Source organism: Myotis daubentonii, chromosome 18 (genome assembly GCF_963259705.1).
Source record: "Myotis daubentonii chromosome 18, mMyoDau2.1, whole genome shotgun sequence".
NCBI lineage: Eukaryota > Metazoa > Chordata > Mammalia > Chiroptera > Vespertilionidae > Myotis > Myotis daubentonii.
Window position 1 is genome coordinate 6534414 of NC_081857.1, and position 15960 is coordinate 6550373.

General features: G+C 42.6%; 1 pseudogene; it reads left to right on the top strand.

Annotated features, from left to right (window-relative positions):
- The first annotated feature begins 12565 nt into the window (after positions 1 to 12565).
- On the top strand, positions 12566 to 13458 carry LOC132221074 (gamma-sarcoglycan-like; annotated as a pseudogene).
- Positions 13459 to 15960: the final 2502 nt, after the last annotated feature.

Consider the following 15960-nt stretch of genomic DNA (forward strand, 5'->3'; position numbering starts at 1 on the left):
ACCCAGATCCTAGAGCAGTGATGACGAACCTATGACACTCATTTTTTTGGTTGTTTTTTCTTTGTTAAATGGCATTTAAATATATAAAACAAATATCAAAAATATAAATCTTTGTTTTACTATGGTTGCAAATATCAAAAAATTTCTGTATGTGACACGGCACCAGAGTTAAGTTAGGGTTTTTCAAAATGCTGACACGCCGAGCTCAAGAGGTTCGCCATCACTGTCCTAGAGAGTGAAAATCCTTCTGGAAGTTCAGCATTTCACATTCCATGACTTGTTTATGTTTATGCTTTTTCTATTGCTACAGCTATTTGTTCTATTGTTATAAATAAAAATGTAAAACTGCTGTGTCCAGGCCATTGGTGGCCATTGCATAGCCTGTTTACGTCAATGCCCCACCATGTGTATGTTAGCTGAAGCAGTATACGTGGTTTTCCTGCTTTTATACACGGGTTAGCTTCTTCCTAACACTCCCAGCTGGGCTTCTGCCTGCTCTTCTGTGGTTCCACATGCTGGTGAGGCTAGAGAACAGGATAGAGGAGGCAATAAAGACATCATGGTTCTGAAAATTGCTCATGTTAACTTTTCTCCAGTCTTCTCTCCAGTAATAAATCTCTGCTGTCCATCATGCCACGGTAACAAACAATTCCCTGAGTCTAGAGAGGGACAATCTTAACTTTTAGCTGATTTAGTCTACAAACTCAATTCACTGGCTGTGGACTGGTGATGTACATCTTGTGTTATAGCATTTTTGGCCCAATGAAGTGATATAAAGTTAATAACAGTAACAGTACACTGTATTTCTCTAGCAATTTACTATTTTAAAGTTTCATATATATACGAATCCTCTGGAAGTTTAAAATATTCTAAAGTAAGTAGGTCAGGCATCAACTTTATTTAAATGTTGGAAATAAAGCTCAGAGACGATTAATGACTTGCCTACAGCCGTGTAGATAGTTACTGACAGAAGAAGCCGCATAGCGACTGGTAAGAAGGGTGAGACACAGAAGGGAAAGCCCCCACTCAGGTGAGGAAGCAGCTGAGAAGCTGGAAAGATATTGCAGCTGCAAAACTCCCTCCCCCGAGAAGCGTGGAGTCTCAATCTTACACAGGGATCCCCAACCCAGAGCAACAGACGGGGGAAGAGGAGACCACGTAGCATCTAGTAGTGAAAATCAGTGGGAATTCAGTGTCCCTGGGAGACTCAGACCACGCCCTCCCAGGGACCAGCACTCCTAGTGTTACAGCACCAGTCTGGGGAGTGCAAGGCCATGCTACCATGCGTGGGTGCTGCAGAGGGGTCTGCTGGTTACTCCTCCCAGTGAGTGCAAAGGGCCTCTCTTTTGCCAGAGACCCAGACAGTGACTAGACTGTGCACTGGGAGAAAGAGCTGGTCTGCCCACCTCAAGCGCACAGCTGGCTCCCATCCCTCCACCTGTTGAATCACTTAGCCAGCCTCGTCCTGTTGAGCTCAGCTGCGCAAGGACATCCAGTGCAGTGCAGAGCTGGGACTTTCCACCGTGTCCTGTGGAGCTCAGTGGCATAGGGAGACCAGAAAGCTGCCCACAGATGGGATGTTCAGATTGTGTCTCCCCGGAATCTTTGTCTGGGAACCAGACAGGTGAGTGCTGGGCTGTGTGGCTACATTGCAGGGAGGCAAATCCAAGCTCCCCTGTGAGTTCAGCCTGCACTACCCTGGGAAGGGAAGAAGTGCCTGTCCCCCTCCCACAGGTTTGCCGGCACCACCCACAGTGGGAGACTGTTTGGATCATCCCTGCCTAGTCCTGGATACACTGCCCCACTGCATGCAGTTCTGTGGGGGTAGGGGGAGGTAGAGTGGCTGAGACATTCAAAGTGTGAGATGCTTAGAGGCTGTTGTCTGAAATTGGGATGAAGTGCTTAGGCCCCGCCCCCGGGCTGGGCCAGCATCATCCCCAATTGGAGACTCTTGGTATATCCCCCTGAGCCCAGGGTGGCGGAGCTTCCCTCTAAAGGGGAAGAAGGCTGGCTGTGCCCAATCTCAACTTGCAGCGAGCCCCTCTAGCAGGAGCTAGAGTTGGAGATTCTAGAAGAGACTGAGTGGTTTGGCTTTGAAGCAGGGGCCATATCCCCCTCATTGAGTGCATGACTGCATGATCCCAAAGAAGGGCCCCAACTAGCCCTGTCCTCTGGACGCTGATTGCCCCACCCTATCAAGCTTGCAACCTGGGAAAGGGCTGTGGGTCCTGGCTACGCTGGGCTCACTCTACAGTCTTTCATCAGAAAGCTCTGGAAATAGACCAGGAAACCTCAGGAGGAGATGGAGTAGCTGAAGGGTGGATGCAGACCTCAGGGAGCCTCTGTCCTCTTACAGGTCTGCCCGCAGCTCTAAGCTGGAGAAAGCCGAGCCTTTCACACCGATTGGCCCCCTCCATGCACACCGAGGTACAGTAGATGCAGACACAAACAGTGAAATGTGTGGCCGCTCAAGACAGATGCGCAGTGCTGGTTACACACATCTGACAGTGACCTGTGCCTGAACCCCCACAAGTAAACCCAGAACCAACACAACCAGCGGTGGGCTTCAGGCCATATGAGAGTTGAACCCAACTTGCCACACAAGCGGCACATCCAAAAGAAGATTTTGTCAAAACCGGTTTGGCTCAGTGGATAAAGCATCAGTCTGTGGACTCAAGGGTCCCAGGTTCGATTCAGGTCAAGGGCATGTACCTGGGTTGCGGGAACATCCCCAGTAGGAGATGTGCCGGAGGCAGCTGATGGATGTTTCTCTCTCATTGATATTTCTAACTCTCTATCTCTCTCCCTTCCTCTCTGTAAAAAATCAATAAAATATATTTTAAAAAAAAAAAAAGAAGATTTTGGCAGGATCCATACGCTGCTGGGAACAATTCTGCCTTGGAGGGCAGGCCCTGCTCTGCGTCTCATACATAGTTATTGAGATTTATCCTCACAGTTACCCAGCCTAGAGTGGTAACTCCACCCACGCAAAGGCCAACAGCATTCAAGACTCAACTGCAGCAGCTGGTGTATGTAACTCCCGAGAAACATTCCTTGAGCACAAAGCTCAGGTGATCTGGAGGATTGTGCATCTGAGCACAAGACACCTTCATCACACTGTGTCTGTGACCATGGACTAGACCTATTTGTTCTTTGTCTAATCTCATCATCTTCTTTTATCCACTCCCCCACACTCCCTTCCCTTCCGAGATCTATCAGTCTGTTCAGTGTATCCACACCTCTGGTTCTGTTTTGTTCTTCAGTTTATTTTGTTCATTAGATTCCTTATACAAGTGAGATCATATGGTATATGTCTTTCTCTGACCGGCGTATTTCTCTCAGCATACAAATCTCCAGGTCCATCCATGCTGTCACAAGGGCAAGAGTTCCTTCATTTTTATAACCTGCATTGTCCTACATTTCCAGAAAACCAATTATATAAACACAGATTAGAAATACATAGCTGGTTTAGTGATATTTCATAGGGGAAAAGTACTGAACATTCTTTTGCTCTCAAGTACAATGTAACGCAGAAGCAAAAAGAAGAGATAAGAAAAGAACCATATAACAAAAAACATAAGCAATGTGACTTTAAATGCATAAATACCATGTACTAGTGGACCCTGCAAACAAGAAGGACATAAAGAATGAATAAGTAACTTTTTCTGGGCGGGGGGGGGGGGGGAGCTCACCACAGTGCTGACAGACTTTATAATGAGTCTGTTTTCCCCATCAATTGGGATGATCTTTGAGAGTAAATGTAGTTCTTCATTAATTATGCATATCCCCCTACCAATGCCTAAAACAATGAGAATTGTATTCTGAACTCAATATTTTTTGAAAGTACTTTTTTTCCTGTAGCCCGAATTTGTTATATTTCTCAATTGCACCTAAACACATTCTTCTTGTCCTCTCAATATCTTAAGCTCAACATCTCTAAATGAACTTAGCATCTCATATCTTGTTCTGCCTCCCTTCTTCTAATCCTGCTGAAGAACTCATAATTACTCTCACCCCGAGAAATTAAATTTAAAAACTCAGAGGAATTTAAGATCTAGAGGTCTTCAAAGTGTTCCTGACATCATTCCAGGTTTGCAAGACCTTCCTCAGCCTACACGTGCAGTTGGCTTCCTTTCCTCTGGCTGAAGAGCCTTCCGCCGATCCGCGTGTGTGCTGAACTACCTCCACATGCTGCTCCTTCTTTCTTGGATGCTTTAGTTTGTCCTTGTCACACTCCTAAAAATGGCAACAAGATTTCAAAATTTTCATATAAAAATAGAAATCGGCTAAATTCTCTAAATATTTTTATCACAATCCCCTCTTCTTGGAACACTCCTAGAATAAAATCCTGTATTGTACAACCATATCCAGGACTGCTTTCACCAAGGGACACATTCATATTCTTCTAGTCTCCATTTTTATTCTTCCGGTCTCCCTTCTTCAAACACGCCTGTTCTGACCACACGATATATATGCCCCATCGTCCAACCCTTATTCTGCTCATCCTTGCCATTTCTTTTGTAGCAAAATTTTTAATTATGTATTTAGATATTTATGTATCTCTGTTCAAAAATAGGGTCAGTGAAGACAGAGATCAACTTTGTTTAATACTATTATTCAGTGCCTAGCATTTTTCCTTGAACAAAGTAGAGACTCAATAACTATTTGTTAAATGAATTAAATGAGAAAGACTTTTCTGATACTTCCTTCACACACACACACGCACACATATTTTATTTTAAATAACATTTCTCTGTCTCTAGTTTTTTTTCCTCTGGGAAAAAAAAAGTGTGTTACAGGAAATGATTAGCAATAATAAATGAAAATCTGTTTCAAAATAATTTTATAAGTGGTTCTTCATTTTTATCTAAATACTTATATGTAATATTGTTTTCCAAGAAAAAACATGTGTCCCAAAAGTTAGAAAAGATGTTATCTAAAGTACCTTAACCAATATGAAGAGAGGGGAAATCACAGCATTTCTGTTCTTTATTCATCAAATATAATTATTAAATGCTTTCTATTTCCCACACTTATACTCTGCATCTCATACTTACCAGTAACTATGGTAAGTATGAGATGCATAAAACATAATCTCTATCTTCAAAATGCTCAATTTGGAGTGGGGGAAACACATGTCCAAATAGGTATTTATAAAACCACAGAGAATCTTAAATATGTGAAAAGATATTCAACATAACTCATAATAAGATACATGCAACTTTAATTACTTTGAGATACTTTCCTTGCCTTCAGATTCACAAAGATACAAAATTTTAAATCAAATTTTATTGGCAAGTTTGCAGAGAAGCACACATTTTTATACAGTGCTTATAGGAGTCAAGATATCATAATAGCCAAAACCGGTTTGGCTCAGTGGATAGAGCGTCGGCCTGCGGACTGAAGGGTCCCTCCGGTCAAGGGCATGTACCTGGGTTGCGGGCACATCCCCAGTAGGAGATGTGCTGGAGGCAGCTGATCGATGTTTCTCTCTCAACGATGTTTCTAACTCTCTATCTCTCTCCCTTCCTCTCTGTAAAAAATCAATAAAATATATATTAAAAAAAAGATATCATAATAAATTTGGAGGTAAATTTAGCTATACTTATGCACATTACACATTTACTTGTGCCTAGCAATCACAATTCTAAGAATTCATCTTGCTGATATGTATGTGTGTGTATACGAAACAATATATATACATCCTATATAATAAAAGGCTAATATGCAACTTGTCCCCTCAGAAGTTCAACCAACCAGCAGTTCAACTGCCCACTATTACATGCGCTGACCACCAGGGGGTGGAAGGCCCCAATGAGCCCTGATCACTGGCCAGGCCTAGGAACCCTACCCGTGCACGAATTTCATGCACCAGGCCTCTAGTATATATATAATTATTCATATCGCACAACTGTTAGAATGGCTGTTATCAACAAGACAAGTAATAATGTTGGAAAGGTTGTGAAGATAAAGGAACCCTCATTCACTGCTAGTGGAAATGTAAACTGGTATAGCCACTATGGAAAACAGTATAATGGGTCTCAAAAAATTAAGAATAGAGTTACCATATGTTCCAGCAACCCCTCTTTTGGGTTATCTATTTGAAAACATTTATTCTCAAAGATACATGAACCCTATGTTCAGTTCAGCTCTATTCATGGTGGCCAAGACTTGCAAATAACCAATGTGTCCTTTGATAGATGATTGAATAAAGAAGATGTATTCGTACATACTATGGAATACTACCCAGTCATAAGAAAAGATGAAATACTGGGAAAAACATGGATGGACCTTTAGAATATTATGCTAAGTGAAGTAAGTCAGAAAACGCTAAGAAACATACGATTTCACTCATATGTGGGATGTAAAACTGAAACGTATAGACACAGACAACAGTATGGTGGCTATCAGAGGGAAGGTGGGGTTAGTAAACAGTAAAGGGAGCCAAATATATGGTAAAAAAAAAAAAAAAAAGGTATTCATTGTATTCCAGCAAGACTGGAAGCAACCATGAACCCCTCAAAGAAACAGTTAAACACACAATGGGACACCATGGAGCTGTTTACCAAAAGTCAGTTTCTACAGCGATATGCAATGACCTCCAGAGAGCTATCGGAATATTTATCTTTATTTGTTTCTGCATGAAGAAACACTTCAAAGTTGTAGAAAACACCAATGTAAGTTGTTGCCTACTGTGGGATGTGAGCTGTCAATGAGAAGAAAGGGCACATGTGCTCTTCTACATATACCATTTGAAAGGTTCGGGGTTGGGCCGGGGTCACACAGAATTGACTCAAGCCTCAGGGTAATCAAAATGATATTTATTCCTGTCACCTGGGTCCAGAAAGAGCCAGTGGTGAATTGGGGAGGGAGCAGGCTTTTTATGCTCAGGGAGAGCTGCAGAAGGGACTTCGGCTTGACCCAGGTATCAGGACCGTGCCCCCACCATAGTTTTACAACCTTGTCCTTTGTCCTGCTGGCGCCAGACGTCCTTTCTCAGGGGGCTGTGCAGGGGTGATGGTCTTCAGGAATTTCTGTAAAATAACTACTCAAGGGGAGAATGTTTGTGCAAGGCTTCGGCTAACAGAACGAGCTTTCCCTTTGACATTTGTTAGATTTTGTAAGGCTCAAGCCTCGTGTTCTCCAGTTAACCCTTTCACCATTTATAAATTATTGTGATATTTAAAATAACATAGATATACCATCAACTAAAACATTATGTTTATTTTTAAAATACATGTCAGTATAGTGACAGAGTGTAATCACATACCCTGGTTTGCCCAAGTGAGTTCTGATTAATGTCTGTCATCCCAGGAAAATTATTAATAGTGCTGTGCATCTTTCTTAAAAAGATTTCATCTTTACTTAGATGATAAACTAAATATCATGGGTGATAGAATGTTAACTTTCATCCTGCTTTGGATGTTTGTGGTCTGAATAAGTATGTACATATTACTCTTTGAAGATTTATGCAATATATATATATATATATATATATATATATATATATATATATTACTCTAAAAGAAGAGAAATAAGCATATATATATAAATTTCATCTTAATATTCTGCATTATGGACATACTATATGTAATACTGTTTGCCAAGAAAAATGTGATTCAATGTTAAAGAAGGTGTTATTAAAAGTAGCTTATAGTGTATCCAAGGGAAAAGAAAATAGGAAGGAAAGGAGCAGTGGAAGCCGGAGACCTGGATGGTTGGATAAAAAAGAGGAAGAAAGAGAGATATATAGAAACATCAATGATGGAAACCAAGATGGCAGCATAGGTAAACACAGGAGATTGCTGCCTCGCACAACCACTTCAAAAGAACAACTAAAAGACGGAACAGACATCACCCAGAACCACAGGAAGGCTGGCTGAGTGGAAATTCTACAACTAGAAGGAAAGAGAAAAGCATACCGAGACTCAGAGGGGGCACAGGGATGAAGTAAAATACTAAGGTGCGGAGGTGCGTGCGGAGCCGGCTGGCGGCTGAAGGTGCGGTTGTCGTTTTCAATCAGGAGGGAGTCTCAGGCTCTGAGCTCCAATTCTGGGCAAGTCTCTAGGGACCCAGACTCATACGGGAGAAGAGGGACTGTCTGGCAGTGGTTGGAACTCGAGGGCAGCTTTCTCTCCGAGGGGCTTGCAGCAATTACCGGGACATTGAGAAGCAAAGCCTCTGAGGGCAAGACTGAGAGCAGCCATAACTGCTAGCCCTGCCCTTTGTATCCCGTGGGTCCCACCCCACCCAAGCCCTGCAGGGAGGATTTTGCTGGGTAGCCTCAGGCAAAGGCTAGATTAAGCACCTCCTTAGAGATCCAGGAGCCAGGAAGCCCAAAGGTCAGAGTGGGACCATCCAGTTTGCAGCTCCGTGGAAACATAAAGGACACACTCAGGGGGCAGACTCAGTGAGCCCCAAAGCCCCATTGAAGCAAGTCTTGCCCCACAGGGGTGTCTCCAGCACAGAAGTTCTCCCACTGCAGACACAGCTGATTCTCACAGCCAATTGGCCTGGAGGCCAATTACTCCCAGTGATACCTACAAGGATCAAGGCTTAACTACAACAAGACTGTGCACAAAGACCACAAGAGGGTGCACCAAGAGTGTCCTCCTCAGGTAATTGGGGAGGCTGAACCACTGGGCCCTAGAGGATACTTAGCACAGAAAAACACTGTATCAACACAAGGAAACATAAAAAATGTGGAGACCAAGAAAAAGGACACGAATGACAGAAATGGAGGAAAGCAAACTACTGGATATATAGTTCAAAACCACACTTTTAAGGTTTTTCAAGAATTTTCTAGAAACTGCTGATAAACTTAATGAGACCCTCAAGAAATCTAATGAGACCCTTGATGTTGTGATAAAGAACCAACTAGAAATTAAGCATACACTGACTGAAATAAAGAATATTATACAGACTCCCAACAGCAGACCAGAGGATTGCCAGAATCAAGTCAACGATTTGAAATACGAAGAAGCAAAAAACAATCAACCAGAAAAGCAAAATGAAAAAAGAATCCAAAAATACAAAGATAGAGTAAGGAGCCTCTGGGACAGCTTCAAGTGTACCAACATCAGAATTATAGGGGTGCCAGAAGAAGAGAGAGAGCAAGATATTGAAAACCTATTTGAAGAAATAATGACAGAAAACTTCCCCCACCTGGTGAAAGAAATAGACTTACAAGTCCAGGAAGCGCAGAGAACCCCAAACAAAAGGAATCCAAAGAGGACCACACCAAGACACATCATCATTAAAATGCCAAGAGGAAAAGACAAAGAGAGACTCTTAAAAGCAGCAAGAGAAAAACAGTTAGTTACCTACAAGGGAGTACCCATAAGATTGTCAGCTGATTTCTCAACAGAAACTTTGCAGGCCAGAAGGGAGTGGCAAGAAATATTCAAAGTGATGAATACCAAGAACCTACAACCAAGATTACTTTATCCAGCAAAGCTATCATTCAGAATTGAAGGTCAGATAAAGAACTTCACAGATAAGAAAAAGCTAAAGGAGTTCATCACCACCAAAGCAGTATTATATGAAATGCTGAAAGGTATCCTTTAAGAAGAGGAAGAAGAAAAGGTAAAGATACAAATTTTTTTTTTTAAACGAGTCTTTTTATTTTTATTTTTTTTTATATATTTTATTGATTTTTTACAGAGAGGAAGGGAGAGAGATAGAGAGTTGGGAGCATCGATGAGAGAGAAGCATCGATCAGCTGCCTCCTGCACATCTCCTACTGGGGATGTGCCCGCAGCCCGGGTGCATGCCCTTGACCGGAATCGAGCCTGGGACCTTTCAGTCCACAGGCTGACGCTCTATCCACTGAGCCAAACCAGTTTCGGCAAAGATACAAATTTTGAACAACAAATACACATCTATCAACAAGTGAATCTGAAAATCAAGTGAATAATCTGATGAACAGAATGAACTGGTGATTATAATAGAATCAGGGACATAGAAAGGGAATGGACTGACTATTCTTGGTGGGGAAAGGGGTGTGGGGGATGCGGGAATAGACTGGACAAAAATCGTGCACCTATGGATGAGGACAGTGGGTGGGGAGTGAGGGAGGAGGGTGGGGTGGGAACTGGGTGCAGGGGAGTTGTGGGAGGGAAAAAAGAGGAACAAATGTAATAATCTGAACAATAAAGATTTAATTATTAAAAAAAAAAAAAGTAGCTTATAGCCAAAACCGGTTTGGCTCAGTGGATAGAGCGTCGGCCTGTGGACTGGGGGGTCCCAGGTTCGATTCCGGTCGGGGGCATGTGCCTGGGTTGCGGGCACATCCCCAGTGGAAAATGTGCAGGAGGCGACTGATTGGTATTTCTCTCCCATCGATGTTTCTGACTCTCTATATCTCTCCCTTCCTCTCTGTAAAAAAATCAATAAAAATATATTTTTAAAAAAAGTAGCTTATATAATATGAGGAAAGGGGAAATCACAGTGATTCTGTTATAAACATTTATAACAATACTAGAGGCCTGGTGCATGAATTCCTGCATGGGTGGTGTCCCTCTGGGTGGCTTGCAGGGATCAGGCCAAAACCCCACAGTCCAACACTGCCTGCAGCTCCTACCTGCTGCTCCCACTTATCCCGGCCCCACTGTGCCTGCCACGGGCTCACGCCCAATCAGTCCTGATCAGGAGAGAGTCACACTAGCCCCCACAAGGGGAGTGGCCTGCAGGATTGTGAGAGGGCACAGGCCAGGCTGAGGGACCCCACCTGTGCACGACTGGGCCAGGGAGGGACCGAGGGAGGGCTCCAGGGTCAGCCTGGCCCATCTGGCTCAGTCCTGATCAGCCGGACCCCAGCAGCAAGCTAACCTATTGGTCAGAGCATCTGCCCCCTGGTAGTCAGTGCACATCATAGCAAGCGGTTAAGCATCCTTAGCATATCATTAGCATATTATGCTTTGATTGGTTGTTCAGTTGTTCTACCATTTGGTCTATTTGCATATTACCCTTTTATTATATAGGATACTTATATAAAGTATTTATCTATAATAATAAAAGCATAATATGCTAATTAGATTGGATGTCCTTCTGGATGACCTTCTGGACAAAGCCAGGGCTGTTAGGGAAGCCCGAGTCCCAGGTGCCTACGGGCAGCTGGAGGGAAGCCCAGGTCTGGGGTGCCAGATGGAACTGGTGCCAGCAGCCAGGGGAAGGAAGGCCTACTCTTGCACTAATTTCATGCATCAGGCCTCTAGTATAACTATAAATTATACTTAATATATATTAGATATACAGAAATAAGTATTTATATAGAATATATAGAATATAAATACAATGTATATACTTATTTCTCTCCTTCTAGAATGATTAAACTGATGTCAACATGGGGGGAAAAATGAGGCAAAGATTTGGCATTCACCTCAATGTGTCACATTGACATGATACTCTTAACTTCTTTTTACATCATAGAAAAAGAAAAACTGTGATAATATTTGTATAACATCCTGGATTAAACAGAAGGGCTGCTTGTTGACAAATGTTAACTCTCCAGGAGCTGTAATTCCTTGGGCTTTATCTTATCAAAGGGTGAAGTTCAGGGAGATCAGTAACTCAGCTCACCTGAAATCTACATTTTGGAGGAAGCTCTGTTCTAAAGAAGAACTGAGGGGGAAAGACCTCAGAAGGACTAGGGAATAAAAGAGTTTGAAGTAAAAGGGAAGATAAGTCTGGAGCGCTGAACTGATCTGCAAAAGGGAATGACTTCTGGTAAGATTATAACAAGGGGTACTTAATCTCTATGACACTCATTTGATTCTTAAGAATTCATTCACTCATTCATTCATTTGTTCATTTATTCATAAATGATGAATATGCCAGTTCTAATGACCCACATGTGACAAAATGCAAGGAATATGTAAGACTAGGCATATTTGAAGAATGACATTCCCACTGAAGAAATTTATGTAGCAAATCTGATATAATAACGACGAGTATTTATTATTCTCTATGCTTTACATGTATAAACTAATGTGACGCTCAAAGAACATTGTTTGAATCCTGTTCTTTTGTGGTCCCTGTTTTATAGAGGAGGAAATTGAAGAACGGGGGGTTAAGTACCTTGTCCAAGGTCATGCAAAAGGAAAGTGGTAGAGATAATGATTGAATTCAAGCCAGAAGAAAGGCTTCAAACTCCCTTCCCCAACCAATACCCCGCCCTGCCTCTGGAATAATAAGGCTTCTTAATATGTATGGAGCACCTCGTAAGAGTCAGGAACACTTAAAGAATTAGGCACTTTTCATGTTTTGTTTCCTTTATTGTAGGGCTGCTTGATGGAAATAATTATATATGAAAATGAATGCTCAGGGAGAGATTTCGTTTTCTTGGAATTGTAGAACCAAAAAATGGCAGCTGGAGTCCTGGTGGAGATGTGGCCTGTGGCTTGGGGAAACTGCACCCCATTCCAGGAGCGAAGGTGTTGCTGTGGTCGCTGAGGAAGGAGGAGAGGGCAAGGCCCACGCTTTCTGGAGAAAAGACAGTGGCCATCCATCTGGAATGGAGGGAAATGCAGTGGCTGTTTGTGGCCCAGACCCCAAGATGTAGCAGATGGTATGTGAACTGTGCACTACAACCACAGAAGGCACCACATAGAGAGAGAGGCCAGAGGACCAGTAAGTCTACAAAATTCTCATTTATGGCTGGAGAAAGCTCTGCCTCTGCCTATTTGTTCTTCTTTTGCTCCTCGTTCTCCTTGAGAATTTTGCTCCTATGATGTGGGTTCTTAAAGAGATGTGATTTTCCCCAACAGGCATGGGTCACTTGCTTGTTACAAAAGATGGGCTTTGCCTGGAAGAGGAGTCAGAATTTTTATTCCTATTATTGTATGCCAAAGGAATACACTCCAGAGTGGACTCATCCCTGCTTCTAACAGTCTACTCAGAATGTGACCCTAAATACTCACAACTCTCAATGAGAGGTCACAGGCAGATTAAAAGTGGGTCCCCAAAAGGTAGAAGCCCTGAGTCAACACTTTCCGACCAATTCCAAGGAAGGCAAGCCACTGTCCACTCTTGATGACAGCGAAGTTGTGTTGGTACAGACAGACTTCAAGTAACTGGGCCTGAAGGGGCTCTTTTTGGACATTCAGTGGAGACACCCCTTGTAAGGGCAGACCCACTTCGGGAGCTGAGATTGGAAAGGGTGTTCATCTGTAAGCTCATGCTGGGAAAATCAAGGCCTTTTCTCAAATGGACATACTTTTTCATGGTAGTGATGGAATCCTTGTGCTTGATGCTGAGTCTGTGTGCTTACCCCAGTTGGTTCACCCCACGGTGACTCAGGGTCCTGCTGGCAACTCACAAAGACTCTATGGAATTTGTGTGTGTCCAGATGGGAAGCTTTACCCGTCTGTGGCTGGCATAGGTACCACGTGCCACAAAAACGGTCACATCTGTCTCAAAACCACTCACGTCTTCCATGGAGCATCTGCCTTGTTGTAGGAAACTTTAAAGTACTGACCTCAAGCCTTCACACTTAGAGCAACTTGACATCCTGGAAAACTGAGATGGCGGCTAGAAATAGAAGGACACACTTTCAAAAGGAACTCAGAAAGAAAAATGTACCAATGAAAATATTCGGATGAATGATTTGTAGATGTTAGACACAAAAGTCAAAGAAATATCAAAAGACTTTCTTTATTCCACTAGGTTGATTTGCATCGAACCATGTGACTTTTATTTTTCTTTCTTGTACCTGTCAATTTACAATAAAATATTGAACTGCTGTGTGTAATTAATTCATGATCAATATGGATATCTAACTCCCCATAAAATTAGTATTGGTCGATACTAAAATGCCCCAAAGTTCTATGAAGTGTTTCCTTTATATCACTCAAAGCTGTGGGTTCTCTTATCATTTTAATGCAAGTATGTCAGACTTCAAAAAATATCTTTAGGTTTTAAAGGGACTTTGAAGTTGATCTGATTTTCAATATGTAGTCAAAGGAATAAATTATGCAAAATCAACCATGCTTTATATATACGCAATGAGCAATAAAAATCAACCTACATTTCACACACACACACACACACACACACACACACACACACACACACACGGCAACACTGGGACTTGGACCAACTCCTTTTCCTCTCAGTTCTGGATATTCAAATTTTCCATCTGGGTCTATCTAGTCCAGATCTTGCTTTCTTTCAGAAGTTGTGCAAGCATGGAATCAAAACTCCCTAAGCAAGAAGGGATGCGAGCAGTCATCCACCCCAGCCTCTCATTTGTCAGACAGAGAGAAAATGAGGCTGAGGAAGACTTACCAAGGTCAACAAACCACTAGATTGGGTCTGGGGGTGAATCCATGCTCTAAATCCAGTAATCTTTCTATTTTTATTTATACAAAAACATGATTACAAATAATTTTATGAGGAGTTTTCATGACCCAAACAGTGTCCCTGACCTATTCCAGTTCTTAGTCACCCATGAGCCACAGCATCCTTGGCAGGTCATGTGACCCCCTTGGTCCTCAATTCACTCATCTGGGTAGTCAGAATCCTAAACTAAGTCATCTCAGCAGAGGAAGTAGGTTAAAAGCCAGAGTAAAGGGGGCATAGGGAATGGCCAGCGCTTCAGGTCCCAATTTCCACTTCTATACCAATTTGTTTTCTACTTTGTAGTTATCTTCTCTCTACGTTACAGTTTTAATGCTGTTTGTTTGAAAACGTGGGATCAGATATTTCCTGCGGGTAGTCTTTGATACTTCAAGAAACTTTGGTCTGCTTCTTGCTAGTGTTATGCAGTAACTGCTGAGCTAACATGAAGAAGGAAAGAACATTCCTCATTCCAGGTTACCTGCCTACCTGTGGCAGACATAGACAAGGGTGCATTCTAAACAGCTAATATGAGTCAGTGCCCTCATGGAAAAAGCCGGTCATATAGGGCTTCAGACATATGGACTGAGATCCAGGAACCTCAGGCTGGATAATGGCCTAACAATGACAAACTCCTACTGATGGTAATTGGCAGAGACAATGGCGAAATCAGAGCAGAGTCTGTCTGAGACCCTCAGATCCCGATGAATCTTCTGGTTTTGCTAACAGAGAAACTGAGTACTCGCTTGATCGAAAATGAGTCTCTTAGTAGATCCAGGTTCCACAGGCCAGCGAAGGTAACATCAGGGTAATGATGCGCTCTAACATTCTCTGATTCTATTATCTTTTTTTAAAATATATGTTATTGATTTTTTACAGAGAGGAAGGGAGAGAGATAGAGAGTTAGAAACATCAATCAGCTGCCTCCTGCACATCTCCTACTGGGGATGTGCCCGCAACCCAGGTACATGCTCTTGACCGGAATCGAAGCTGGGACCTTTCAGTCCACAGGCCGACGCTCTATCCACTGAGCCAAACCGGTTTCGGCATGATTCTATTATCTTTCATTGTGTCTCCCATTTACTCCCCCTGGCAAGCCCTCCTCTCCATCCATTTGGAACTGTTACTAATTCATGAATTCATCTCTCTACCTATTGTTATTTCTTCACCTAAAATGTCCTCCTCCTCTCTCCCTCACCGAGGCATGAACACGGGAGCCATCATTTTTGCTGTGATCCTAGACTAGTCTGAGCCTCAGTTTTCTCATCTATTTATGTTTCCACACCCATTTCAGTGGGTGCTCCAATAGTATCACTGCTGTTGACATTAATTTCTTGGCAGTAAAAATATAGGTATCAAATTATTAATGGTTGATCTGAATGGACTAAAGATTGGTCAATTTTGCCGAAACCGGTTTGGCTCAGTGGATAGAGCGTCGCCCTGCGGACTGAAAGGTCCCAGGTTCGATTCCGGTCAAGGGCATGTACCTGGGTTGCGGGCATATCCCCAGTAGGAGATGTGCAGGAGGCAGCTGATCGATGTTTCTCTCTCATCGATGTTTCTAACTCTCTATCTCTCTCCCTTCCTCTCTGTAAAAAATCAATAAAATATATTTAAAAAAAA